The sequence below is a fragment of the Saccoglossus kowalevskii genome, chromosome 4, assembly GCF_978046115.1.
Source record: "Saccoglossus kowalevskii chromosome 4, keSacKowa6.1, whole genome shotgun sequence".
Lineage (NCBI taxonomy): Eukaryota > Metazoa > Hemichordata > Enteropneusta > Harrimaniidae > Saccoglossus > Saccoglossus kowalevskii.
In genome coordinates, this window is record NC_140644.1 from 1,074,095 (window position 1) to 1,088,810 (window position 14,716).

At 36.3% G+C, this 14,716-nt stretch overlaps 1 protein-coding gene across 2 annotated transcripts in view; it reads right to left on the reverse strand.

Moving 5' to 3' along the window:
* The window catches only part of LOC100371165 (short transient receptor potential channel 4-like), a 90,404-nt gene that overhangs the window by 27,230 nt on the left and 48,458 nt on the right, over positions 1 to 14,716 (reverse strand). Inside the window, exon 3 of one of the 2 annotated variants that reach the window (XM_085497616.1) lies at positions 3,620 to 3,699. The gene's annotated coding sequence lies outside the window, so the exon portion shown is untranslated. Of the gene's footprint in view, positions 1 to 3,619; positions 3,734 to 14,716 lie in introns of those variants that run through there. The other variant, XM_078011848.2, reaches the window with a different exon arrangement.

Consider the following 14,716-nt stretch of genomic DNA (forward strand, 5'->3'; position numbering starts at 1 on the left):
CCACTCCGGGATTTAGTGTACCATTTAGTAGACGTATATACACCACTCCGGAATTTAGTGTATCATTTAGTAGACGTACATACGCCATTCCGGGATTTAGTGTACCATTTAGTAGACGTACATACGCCACTCCGGGATTTAGTGTATCATTTAGTAGACGTACATACGCCACTCCAGGATTTAGTGTACCATTTAGTAGACGTATATGCACCACTCCAGGATTTAGTGTACCATTTAGTAGACGTACATACGCCACTCCAGGATTTAGTGTACCATTTAGTAGACGTACATACGCCACTCCAGGATTTAGTGTACCATTTAGTAGACGTACACACGCCACTCCGGGATTTAGTGTACCATTTAGTAGACGTACATACGCCACTCCGGGATTTAGTGTACCATTTAGTAGACGTATAGGCACCACTCCGGGATTTAGTGTATCATTTAGTAGACGTATATGCACCACTCCGGGATTTAGTGTACCATTTAGTAGACGTACACACGCCACTCCGGGATTTAGTGTACCATTTAGTAGACGTACATACGCCACTCCGGGATTTAGTGTACCATTTAGTAGACGTATAGGCACCACTCCGGGATTTAGTGTATCATTTAGTAGACGTATATGCACCACTCCGGGATTTAGTGTACCATTTAGTAGACGTACATACACCACTCCAGGATTTAGTGTACCATTTAGTAGACGTACACACGCCACTCCGGGATTTAGTGTATCATTTAGTAGACGTATATACACCACTCCGGGATTTAGTGTATCATTTAGTAGACGTACACACGCCACTCCGGGATTTAGTGTACCATTTAGTAGACGTATATACACCACTCCGGAATTTAGTGTATCATTTAGTAGACGTACATACGCCACTCCGGGATTTAGTGTACCATTTAGTAGACGTACATACGCCACTCCGGGATTTAGTGTATCATTTAGTAGACGTACATACGCCACTCCAGGATTTAGTGTACCATTTAGTAGACGTATATGCACCACTCCAGGATTTAGTGTACCATTTAGTAGACGTACATACGCCACTCCAGGATTTAGTGTACCATTTAGTAGACGTACATACGCCACTCCAGGATTTAGTGTACCATTTAGTAGACGTACATACGCCACTCCAGGATTTAGTGTACCATTTAGTAGACGTACATACGCCACTCCGGGATTTAGTGTACCATTTTGTAGACGTATATACACCACTCCGGGATTTAGTGTATCATTTAGTAGACGTACATACACCACTCCAGGATTTAGTGTACCATTTAGTAGACGTACATACGACACTCCAGGATTTTGCGTACCATTTAGTAGACGTACACACGCCACTCCGGGATTTAGTGTACCATTTAGTAGACGTATATACACCACTCCGGGATTTAGTGTATCATTTAGTAGACGTACATACGCCACTCCAGGATTTAGTGTACCATTTAGTAGACGTACATACACCACTCCGGGATTTAGTGTATCATTTAGTAGACGTATATGCACCACTCCAGGATTTAGTGTACCATTTAGTAGACGTACACACGCCACTCCAGGATTTAGTGTACCATTTAGTAGACGTACACACGCCACTCCGGGATTTAGTGTATCATTTAGTAGACGTATATACACCACTCCAGGATTTAGTGTACCATTTAGTAGACGTACATACGCTACTCCAGGATTTAGTGTACCATTTAGTAGACGTACACACGCCACTCCTGGATTTAGTGTACCATTTAGTAGACGTATATACACCACTCCGGGATTTAGTGTATCATTTAGTAGACGTATATACACCACTCCGGGATATAGTGTATCATTTAGTAGACGTACGTACGCCACTCCAGGATTAAGTGTATCATTTAGTAGACGTACATACACCACTCCGGGATTTAGTGTATCATTTAGTAGACGTACACACGCCACTCCGGGATTTAGTGTACCATTTAGTAGACGTATATACACCACTCCGGGATTTAGTGTATCATTTAGTAGACGTACACACGCCACTCCGGGATTTAGTGTACCATTTAGTAGACGTATATACACCACTCCGGGATTTAGTGTATCATATAGTAGACGTACATACGCCACTCCAGGATTTAGTGTACCATTTAGTAGACGTACATACGCCACTCGGGGATTTAGTGTATCATTTAGTAGACGTACATACGCCACTCCAGGATTTAGTGTACCATTTAGTAGACGTATATACACCACTCCGGGATTTAGTGTATCATTTAGTAGACGTACGTACGCCACTCCAGGATTAAGTGTATCATTTAGTAGACGTACATACACCACTCCGGGATTTAGTGTATCATTTAGTAGACGTACACACGCCACTCCGGGATTTAGTGTACCATTTAGTAGACGTATATACACCACTCCGGGATTTAGTGTATCATATAGTAGACGTACATACGCCACTCCAGGATTTAGTGTACCATTTAGTAGACGTACATACGCCACTCGGGGATTTAGTGTATCATTTAGTAGACGTACATACGCCACTCCAGGATTTAGTGTACCATTTAGTAGACGTATATGCACCACTCCAAGATTTAGTGTACCATTTAGTAGACGTACATACGCCACTCCGGGATTCAGTGTATCATATAGTAGACGTACATACGCCACTCCGGGATTTAGTGTACCGTATAATAAAGTTCTTGAATGTGGCGTCCTAATTCCGTGTTATATTCAAAATTAATTATGAAGTTAATAAATCTACATGGTTTATTATTATGAATGTTCTCCGTCTATATTACTTTATGATTTCCATCAATCGGACATATTTTCCCACGTTAATGGAAAACTACATCCATAAATATTATTTCTATTACCTTCATGGCATTTAGTGTATCATTCAAATCGATCCCCGCGTACGGTCTATATAAACATATGATTACGCGCGTTGTTTTTATTTGCGTCAATACTGCAATAAGACCTATCATCAATCACGAACAGTAAAGCTGTGAGCAATCAAGAAAACGAGCCAAGGGCAATCCTCACACGTGGTGGCTTCGCAGTGGGTTGCAATCTGATGTGGGGCACTTTAGTAAACGTCCGATTCTCAGCGTTTTTAATCATGTGATTACGCCTATATCTATAGTCTCAAATTACATTGACTCATCGTGAACAATATAGTTTGTTCAAGCGATATTATCAAAATATAGAAACAATTTACTGGACTCTCATGCCCCCCGCCCCTATTGAACCCAAAATTACGATAACATTCTGCTATATCTTCGACAACTATATTGAATGAGGTTAGTTGTACGAGATATAGTCGCAACGCGTGTTTACTGGTTTTCTATAAATTGGTGGTGCGCTCGTTACCTCTGTCAATTAGTGAGAAGTATCGATTTCCCGGTCATTCTACTAAGAGCATTGATTTACTCTAACGCGTCACGCGTTAAAAAATTACTTTCGATTTTTTTAAGATATAAAAAAAAACGGATAGAAAAAAACAACAACATTTGACATAACTGAACATAACGTTGTTCCAACTATTTGGTATACTAGTAGTTTTGGTACAGTTACTATGTTTATGATATGGTGTATGCGGTAAAAATAAAAGTGTGACTGCATTTGAAAATCACTTACCAGCTTTATGTGGGCCTAACAATAATAATAATAGCAGCACGTTCTAAGAATGTCATCGTATAACTCATCTCAGTTAACACCTATATATAATAGCAAGAGATAACAGGACCACGTTCAGTTGAAGGTATGTCAACATAAAATAGGGGAATCCGTTTCGTCAGTAAATGATCGAACGTTGTTTTCAAACAATAACGTCAGCGCATACATTGACAACACACTGAGTCGCATGGATGTGGACCGGTCCACCATGTCAACAAACACGATGGGTACGCCTCTTGCTGCTTTTCAATAATTTCTACGTTTAGCGACACATCATTGCACTACGTGGACTTCATATGGATCTGTCCGTAGTTCGCGTGCACATCATGAAGAGTGGTGATGTTCAACTACGAAGCTCCGTACATACGCTATATTTAACAATGGCTTCGGGTACTCGGGGAAGGTAATAACTGCGCAAACTCAGTCAAGGAATTATAATTAAATCACACACAAGCGAGAAAAAATAGTGTGATTACAATTTGTGCACTTAATGCAAATCTGACAGTATAGTGTATATCGATTATAATACTTTACAGCACGGCAAAGACGGGGAAGCGAACAAAGCGATGCAAAAAGTGCAGCCTGATTGGATACAAAGAACGGCACAGGGCGTCAAGGCTATAGATTGCCCGTGCCAAAATATATCAAAGGCATATGTGAAGATATCCAACACTGCTATACAATGGGGATCACTATTTGACATCCTTAGAGTTATTGTTGTTGTTTGAAGTAACGAAAACGATATATTGTTTTGACTTGTGAATTTACGTATGTATAGACACGTGACTAATGATGGAATTATTGTATATTTATTTATAGTGGCATGAGTGTTATACGTAGCATATATTATGTTTGTATATAACACATACATACAGTCTTGTGTGTCCAGTTGCTATAGACCTGTAATCATATCTATATATTTAATGGTATCCCATTGCGTAAATCTTACCAATTGTGTGGTAGCTTTTCGAAGTCAAAATTACACATGCCTGTTCATTGTCTTCGTTTGTTCAGTGTTATCTAATCGCGGGTAATCAAGTCATGTCGTCTTTTCTTACGGGAGTATTAGATCTGACGTCATAACATTGTGTAGCAGCTGTACAATATACTACACCTCGTGTTTGCCTCGGGCAGCAGATGTGAAACACTCTACCGGCGTATGTGTCAATACAAATACTGCTCTATTTAGCTTGATTCTCAACAATGGCTGAAGTTACACGCTATTAATCCCTTGCTTATGTCCTAGTACTCTAAACATTTCTGGTGGCGTATGAATATCTCGCCACTACTGGTAGCCTCGAGACAGAATGTTTTGATGTAGTAAAGAGTATTATTATTAGTGGCTTTATTTGAATACAGTTTTGTGGATTGTTAACTTCATTATAATGTAATAAATGCATGTAATTTTTCAATAGCAAATATTATGAAATCATTCAATCATTAAAATGTTACTAAATGTTTGATGGATGGTGGTTTATACACATACCGTGTACCTGTGAAGATTACAGATTAAGGTAGCAGTATAGATTTTGGACTCTTTCTACATTTTTAGAATATCGTCTTAAGGCATGCTACATTCGCCAGTTATTATAAAGCAGTTGGGAATTCCAATTAACAATATAATATTATGTCAGTAATGCAAGCTGTGTATTGTATATTATGTAATCATAACAAGTGTACGTACGTCTATATGATGGTTTAAGTCATACGAGACGACATACAGGCGAAGCTTAGCTGGGATTATTCAAATATTTCTGTGAGTGATGACTTATTGAGTCATTAATCTTTGAGGTTCATTTAAGCGTCTTTGTTTTACAAATACAAATGAATATTTCGTACGCATTCGTAGTCGTCATGTAAATAAATATTTTGACTACAAAGCAGTTATAATTTAATTAGGTAAACGATGAATTAAATTAAAAGGCAGGGATGGCGTCATTAGGGTTAACTCTAGTCACCATCACGAATATATCCCCATATAATGATTGTAAAGACCTAATGGGTTCCTTAGCATGCAGGTTACGTGACGAACCACGTATATCACAATGACCGGTACATTGTCATCTTAATTAAAGCAAGAAATGACGCAACAGATTACAGAGACAGGCAAGCTGCGGCAAATATCAGAGAGACTAAAGTTGCGTGCCACGTCTTTTGATGGGTCACGCGCTATTACGTAAACGTCTGGGCGCTTGCAAAAAAATCCACACAGGCCATATCATACTTTTTGCACTGTTTTTTGTCACCAGTTTTTAAAACCATGTTGTTATCAATTATGTTTACTATAGACTAGTTTAGGTACTGTTGTTTATTTTGTGTGTATTGTGTGTGATGTAATTTGTCTTGGAATATTCGAACATAATCCTACAGGTAAAACATTTGAAACCATGTGTGAATCCAAAAAAAAATTGCATCAAAGACCGTAGCTGCCTTTCCATCTATTCTCTATTTTATAGTATGCAAATAGTTGTAGCAATGACGTCATGTTGCATAAAAACGCCCCAAATTGAAACATAATTGATTGTGATTCATAATATAAGGGCATATGCAATATGATATATAACGAATACCACACCTCATTTTGACGCCACTACGACGCTATGATTTTTGCTTGTTTACATTCGATTTCACGTATCGCGCGGGATCTCGATAACTTTGTAAAAATAGTCTAATTAGTTATATGATGTATTTCTTCAATTTTAGCATTCATATATGCAATGGTGTATTATAGAAATAGAGGTCAACGCACTCTGTAATTTGTGTGCGATAGTGGGGCAAGGACGTGGACACTGGAAAAGAAAACTCAGTGCACGTTCGATTTAACGCGTCTGAATTGAGTGTTGAATAAAAAAACAACGTTCTCAAAGTCAAGACTCTATACTGTCTTTGGTGGCGTGTTTAAGGAATCTCGTGGCACATAGAGTGACAGTGTTGAAGTCACAAATAATAGTTTAAGAAGTTGTAGTGATTACATCACACATAAGGCAAATTAGAGTGATAGTCATAACTAATGGAATATAGTGGTAGTGATGACATCATAAATAATGGCATATAGAGTGGAAGTGATGACATCATAAATAATGGAATATAGTGGAGGTGATGACATCATAAATAATGGCATATAGAGTGGTAGTGATGACATCATAAATAATGGAATATAGTGGAAGTGATGACATCATAAATAATGGAATATAGTGGAGGTGATGACATCATAAATAATGGCATATAGAGTGGTAGTGATGACATCATAAATAATGACATATAGAGTGGCAGTGATGACATCATAAATAATGGCATATAGAGTGGTAGTGATGACATCATAACTAATGGAATATAGTGGTAGTGATGACATCATAAATAATGGCATATAGAGTGGTAGTGATGACATCATAAATAATGGAATATAGTGGAGGTGGTGACATCTTAAATAATGGAATATAGTGGAGGTGATGACATCATATATCATGGCATATAGAGTGGTAGTGATGACATCATAAATAATGGCATATAGAGTGGTAGTGATGACATCATAAATAATGGCATATAAAGTGGTAGTGATGACATTATAACTAATGTAATATAGTGGTAGTGATGACATCATAAATAATGGCATATAGAGTGGTAGTGATGGCATCATAAATAATGGAATATAGTGGAGGTGATGACATCATAAATAATGGAATATAGTGGAGGTGATGACATCATAAATAATGGCATATACAGTGGTAGTGATGACATCATAAATAATGGAATATAGTGGAGGTGGTGACATCATAAATAATGGAATATAGTGGAGGTGATGACATCATAAATCATGGCATATAGAGTGGTAGTGATGACATCATAAATAATGGCATATAGAGTGGTAGTGATGACATCATAAATAATGGCATATAAAGTGGTAGGTGGTAGTGATGACATCATAACTAATGTAATATAGTGGTAGTGATGACATCATAAATAATGGCATATAGAGTGGTAGTGATGGCATCATAAATAATGGAATATAGTGGAGGTGATGACATCATAAATAATGGAATATAGTGGAGGTGATGACATCATAAATAATGGCATATAGAGTGGTAGTGATGACTTCATAAATAATGGCATATACAGTGGTAGTGATGACATCATAAATAATGGCATATACAGTGGTAGTGATGACATCATAAATAATGGAATATAGTGGAGGTGGTGACATCATAAATAATGGAATATAGTGGAGGTGATGACATCATAAATCATGGCATATAGAGTGGTAGTGATGACATCATAAATAATGGCATATAGAGTGGTAGTGATGACATCATAAATAATGGCATATAAAGTGGTAGTGATGACATCATAACTAATGTAATATAGTGGTAGTGATGACATCATAAATAATGGCATATAGAGTGGTAGTGATGGCATCATAAATAATGGAATATAGTGGAGGTGATGACATCATAAATAATGGAATATAGTGGAGGTGATGACATCATAAATAATGGCATATAGAGTGGTAGTGATGACATCATAAATAATGGCATATACAGTGGTAGTGATGACATCATAAATAATGGCATATACAGTGGTAGTGATGACATCATAACTAATGGAATATAGTGGTAGTGATGACATCATAAATAATGGCATATAGAGTGGTAGTGATGACATCATAAATAATGGCATATACAGTGGTAGTGACGACATCATAAATAATGGCATATAGAGTGGTAGTGATGACATCATAAATAATGGCATATAGAGTGGTAGTGATGACATCATAAATAATGGCATATACAGTGGTAGTGATGACATCATAAATAATGGAATATAGTGGAGGTGGTGACATCATAAATAATGGAATATAGTGGAGGTGATGACATCATAAATCATGGCATATAGAGTGGTAGTGATGACATCATAAATAATGGCATATAGAGTGGTAGTGATGACATCATAAATAATAGCATATAAAGTGGTAGTGATGACATCATAACTAATGTAATATAGTGGTAGTGATGACATCATAAATAATGGCATATAGAGTGGTAGTGATGGCATCATAAATAATGGAATATAGTGGAGGTGATGACATCATAAATAATGGAATATAGTGGAGGTGATGACATCATAAATAATGGCATATACAGTGGTAGTGATGACATCATAAATAATGGCATATACAGTGGTAGTGATGACATCATAAATAATGGCATATAAAGTGGTAGTGATGACATCATAACTAATGTAATATAGTGGTAGTGATGACATCATAAATAATGGCATATAGAGTGGTAGTGATGGCATCATAAATAATGGAATATAGTGGTAGTGATGACATCATAAATAATGGAATATAGTGGAGGTGATGACATCATAAATAATGGCATATAGAGTGGTAGTGATGACATCATAAATAATGGCATATACAGTGGTAGTGATGACATCATAACTAATGGAATATAGTGGTAGTGATGACATCATAAATAATGGCATATAGAGTGGTAGTGATGACATCATAAATAATGGCATATACAGTGGTAGTGACGACATCATAAATAATGGCATATAGAGTGGTAGTGATGACATCATAAATAATGGCATATAGAGTGGAAGTGATGACATCATAAATAATGGCATATAGAGTGGTAGTGATGACATAAATAATGGCATATGGAGTGGAAGTGATGACATCATAAATAATGGAATATAGTGGAGGTGATGACATCATAAATAATGGAATATAGTGGAGGTGATGACATCATAAATAATGGCATATAGAGTGGTAGTGATGACATCATAAATAATTGCATATAGAGTGGTAGTGATGACATCATAAATAATTGCATATAGAGTGGTAGTGATGACATCATAAGTAATGGCATATAGAGTGGTAGTGATGACATCATAAGTATTGGCATATAGAGTGAAAGTGATGACATCATCAATAATGGCATATAGAGTGGTAGTGATGGCGTCAAAAATAATGGCATATAGAGTGAAAGTGATGACATCATAAATAATGGCATTTAGAGTGGTAGTGATGACATCATAAATAATGGCATATAGAGTGGTAGTGATGACATCATAAATAATGGCATATAGAGTGGAAGTGATGACATCATAAATAATGGCATATAGAGTGGTAGTGATGGCATCATAAATAATGGCATATGGAGTGGAAGTGATGACATCATAAATAATGGCATATAGAGTGGTAGTGATGACATCATAAATAATGACATATAGAGTGGTAGTGATGACATCATAAATAATGGCATATAGAGTGGTAGTGATGACATCATAAATAATGTCAGATAGAGTGGCAGTGATGATATCATAAATAATGGCATGTAGAGTGGTAGTGATGGCATCATAAATAATGGCATATAGAGTGAAAGTGATGACATCATAAATAATGGCATATACAGTGGTAGTGACGACATCATAAATAATGGCATATAGAGTGGAAGTGATGACATCATAAATAATGGCATATAGAGTGGTAGTGATGACATAAATAATGGCATATGGAGTGGAAGTGATGACATCATAAATAATGGCATATAGAGTGGTAGTGATGACATCATAAATAATGGCATATAGAGTGGTAGTGATGACATCATAAATAATGTCAGATAGAGTGGCAGTGATGATATCATAAATGTTAGACTATTTGTGGATGCATAAATATCCCAACGTTCCCTGAATTGTGTTAGCCTTTATACACACTATATTGACGTCAGAAAAATACACAAATGCTCATGAATATAGAAGCCCATGATTATACGGAATGCAGCGACCTGCATCAATAAATTATAAAGGTAATCTCATGATGTTTTGTGCTTTAAGAAAACGAAAATCCGCGCACACAAAAGACCTACAAATTTCACATGAATTGATCACATTGATGTATTTCCACGCAAGTTGCTTAGCAACATCTCCATTTATATAAGAGAAGATAAATCACTGTGATATAAAAGGTCACGTGACTCTTGTTTTTTATTAATACATAAAGACAAATTATGTTAATTTGAGTGTTTTGACTAAAATGATTGTTACAGCGGATCGCACGATGAAGATTGACAACGTGAAATGAAATTTGACAACAATATAATAAATTAAGTAATATATATTAATGAGATTGCGTTAATTATATGCTTAATATTCCAGTGGGATACACGTGCACTAACAGTCGACAAATCTGAGTAAGTTTTAACATATACATATCATACACTTTATCTTGAGAGCTTCTGGGAAAATGTTGTTATATATATATATATGATTATGGCTCGTTAATAACACTGGTTTCCATGACTACATGCTCTAACTTAGATACTTAGACTTGTATACGGTAGCAGGTCTACACAGTGAATTCTTCTGACATTTTCTGTCCTGTATTTTCCCCAAATTTAAAATCCATGCGATACATGTTTCTCGTAACGTACGAACGCACACACATACTAGTGTAATAAACATGCTTGGAGAAAGTGTACGGTGAATATAAAAGGCGCAGTGTTGTTTACTCATTGGTTGTAACCTGCTGTCAGAATATTCTTAATGTTATCTTTGGTAGTATTTGTTTAACTGGTATTAATATGGTTTGTGTAGGTTATTTAGGTATGGTCTCCGATCCAACAATTACGTGCTGCCTGTACGTTGTAAACAATTACAGTGAGAACACATTTCAGGACACCAATGATAACATTTTGTATGTTGCCGAGACAGTGGCTAACTGTTACTCCCTAGTGATAACTTTTCCACAAAATTAAATCGAGTTCTAACATCCATTTATTAAAATTTTAAAGATCGTGGGCATTTAGACGCGTAATAATATTAGTCACGCATCGGTTTGTGACCTCGGTTTTAAAAAAATGAACAATTGAATTATATATGTATTGTAACACGCCATGGTCTTATGTTATCGTTTTCCATTATTGTATTCCATTATGGTTTTGTAATAAACAAATTAAATATAATCGACAACAACGAACGAGCTCCATGGAATTATCGCGCTTTACGGTCTCAACAACAACAAAATGAATTGTCCTACTATCTGAATTTTTTACTCATTTTTGTTCATAATAGCGTTTTCAAATATTATCCAAATTTTCGTCGCGGCTTTGATGAAAATAGTGACGCATTGTTAATTAGTATGTGATCAAGGACGGGATGTGCCAAATAAGAGAGACAAATAGTCGAACCCAGAGACACGTTATCACGCAGTGGCGGAGTGCGGAGTAATTTCTTTAAATAAGAAGAAAACAAACACAGTATCCTACGTTATAAATAGCTTCCTATATGTTCAAACTGTAGTTTAATGTACAGGAAATGTAGGGATGCAAATTAGAGTGGAAATGCTAAATATGCACTAACGCTCAAATAGAGTGCCGTGCGATCTACTTCTTTGGGCCCCACTATAATATCAGCTGGTACTGCAAGGTTAAAGTGCCGGCGGGTGAAAATATATCATATTGGCTGAGATTTTGTAAATTCGTAAATAGCAAGATTTATTTACAGTCTGACGCTGACCTAAGTGTGGTTGTATTGGCTCATTGCATATGTTGGTGTTAAGAAGAACCTGGAACCCCCCCCCCCCGTCTACACACACGCACAAGTATTAAACTACTTTCTATAAGCTCGTAACATTCAGTTAATTATCATAACGTCTTTCTGCATTGTGTACGTCAGAGAAGCAATGCAAATAGGTACGGGAACAGATTCTTATCTACACGCTGTCGTCACTATCGACAAATCATGGCGATATTTTTAGTATTTAAATGATAAGAACAGTTCATTTATGGATATATTCTAGAATATGCATACCGACTATCGCTATCGCAATTAATTTGAATAGTGTTATTATTATCGTTTACCAATTCGAATACACAGTGCTCAGCGGTTATCCACATGATGTAAACCATCTCACGGATACTACTAATACTTAACTGACACAATAAATATTTCGGGGTATGGTGAATAATTGTAAATAGTAACCCATGTGTCAATGACTTATCATTTGATCTAGCCAACAATTTGAGAGTGTCCTACGCCACACAGCACATGCGTCAATAGGACAATCCTCGTCCCGTATCAATGCCATTTCGTTCAGATAATCATGTGAGAGATAACGGCCGCTGTTTCCAATTCATGATGACACACGACAGCGACTGTAGCGGAAGGATGAGAACATCTGCTTTTCATCCTGCATGTATTATTCATATTAGGATACGGCGAGTTAGACTCTGCTTGGGGGTATTTTAAAATACCTTAACAGATACTTAAACAGGAGTGTTTAACAAAGTGAAAATAATCCAATCAAGGCAATTTTGATGTGATGTGATAGGTTTACCCGAGGGTACATACGTCATCTCAATTAACATACGTGATGTGATCAACTAAGTCGTAAAATATTCACTCCTTTTTGCGGCTCAAATTATTGAGATAACAATTAATTACAAATAGATTTAAATAAATTCATAAGATAAATGAGATAAAAAATGAATATGATATGAGTGGCATAAGTGTAAATCTCAACTATAAAGTCGTGGGGTTCTAGTTGCATGGAAACAATAAAGAACATCCCGTGTTTCAGTGCCGTATTTTGAAATTATTGGACAAATGTTATTCAAAAGTTTATATTTTTATAAAAGTTCATTAAAACTGTAACGAAGTAAAATAGCATTATTATTGCTTTTTAAAATCCAGATTGGTGAAATTGTTTTTTTCACTGTATGTCATCAGCCAGCAATTTGAGATATGGCTTTGCTTTCTTTGCTTTGCTTTGCTTCGCTTTACTTAACTTTGTTTTGCGTTGTTTTGCTTTGCTTTACTTTGTTTTGCGTTGTTTTGTTTTGCTTTGCTTTGCTTTGCTTTACTTTGTTTTGCTTTACTTTGTTTTGTTTTTCTTTGCATTGCTTTGTTGTAGAATGTAGAATGGCAGACAGATTATTAAATAGGCAAATCTAAATATACTCGTAATAGAAATGTATCACTCGAATTGGGAAATGCTGTCCCACACTGCGGTTGTGAGTGGTGTGTGGAGATTTTCACACAACAACAAAATACGTTGTTGAACAGAGAGAAAAAAATTTGATACGTGCTTGGAGTGGATGCAAGCGGCTTAAATTAGTTGGTGTATTATTCCGCATCACATAACTTACTCCCAATCATCCGCTGAATGTGCGGAGTGTCAAGGCGATAGAAAGCACTGATAACAATATATTTTGAACCTCACTGCATACAAAATAGTACGCATCAACACCATCGGCTGACAAAAGCAGAGCTGCCGTCGTTTTACACGCGAAGGTACACGATGATGTCAATGCCGCTGACAAAACTTCACGGCGAGTTCACTGCCAAATGACACAAGTAAAGTTTTTAGATACGATACCTCCAAAAGGTTCTTCATTCGTTATTGATATGAATTAGAAGTGTTCGTTCGCCTACTCGGTCAACGTCGACATCCCTATCGATTCTCATTGTGTAATTCTATCTCACACATGAATTTCAGTAATATTTATAAGCAAAATGAACTACTAGCCAAATTCGGGCTCAAAATGTACTCCGCCCTTGGCATTTTTTTATATTTACAACATGATGAAAACAACATATCGGTTTAGACTTAACTAATAGACGAAACATCTAGAATGTATTACCGACATCTGGTTTTCATTATCAGCAGAAGAAATGTTTTCATTTCTACGTCTAACAAGTGTTTTATTTCAGCCAAAATGTACCTTTATCTTAGAGATCGCACTTTCTAATTACACCGAAATTGAACTTTGTGAAGTTGACATCTCATAGTAGTTAATAAGTTTCTCAAATTTGAAGATAATTTGTTTAAAAATTGTTCAGCATAGAAATATATGCACTGAGTAGGCAAACTAGTTCAGCTCGGACTACAAAGCATTTGACAGATGTATCATACACCGTACAATTGCAATCTATAGTAGTGTACGCTATTTTAAATATGCAAGATCACGATATTATTACGCTCAAACCATTTACCCTTTTCTATAGCACAGTTAATAAATTGTACTGCATCAGTGATTCCAATCACTGTTGTTC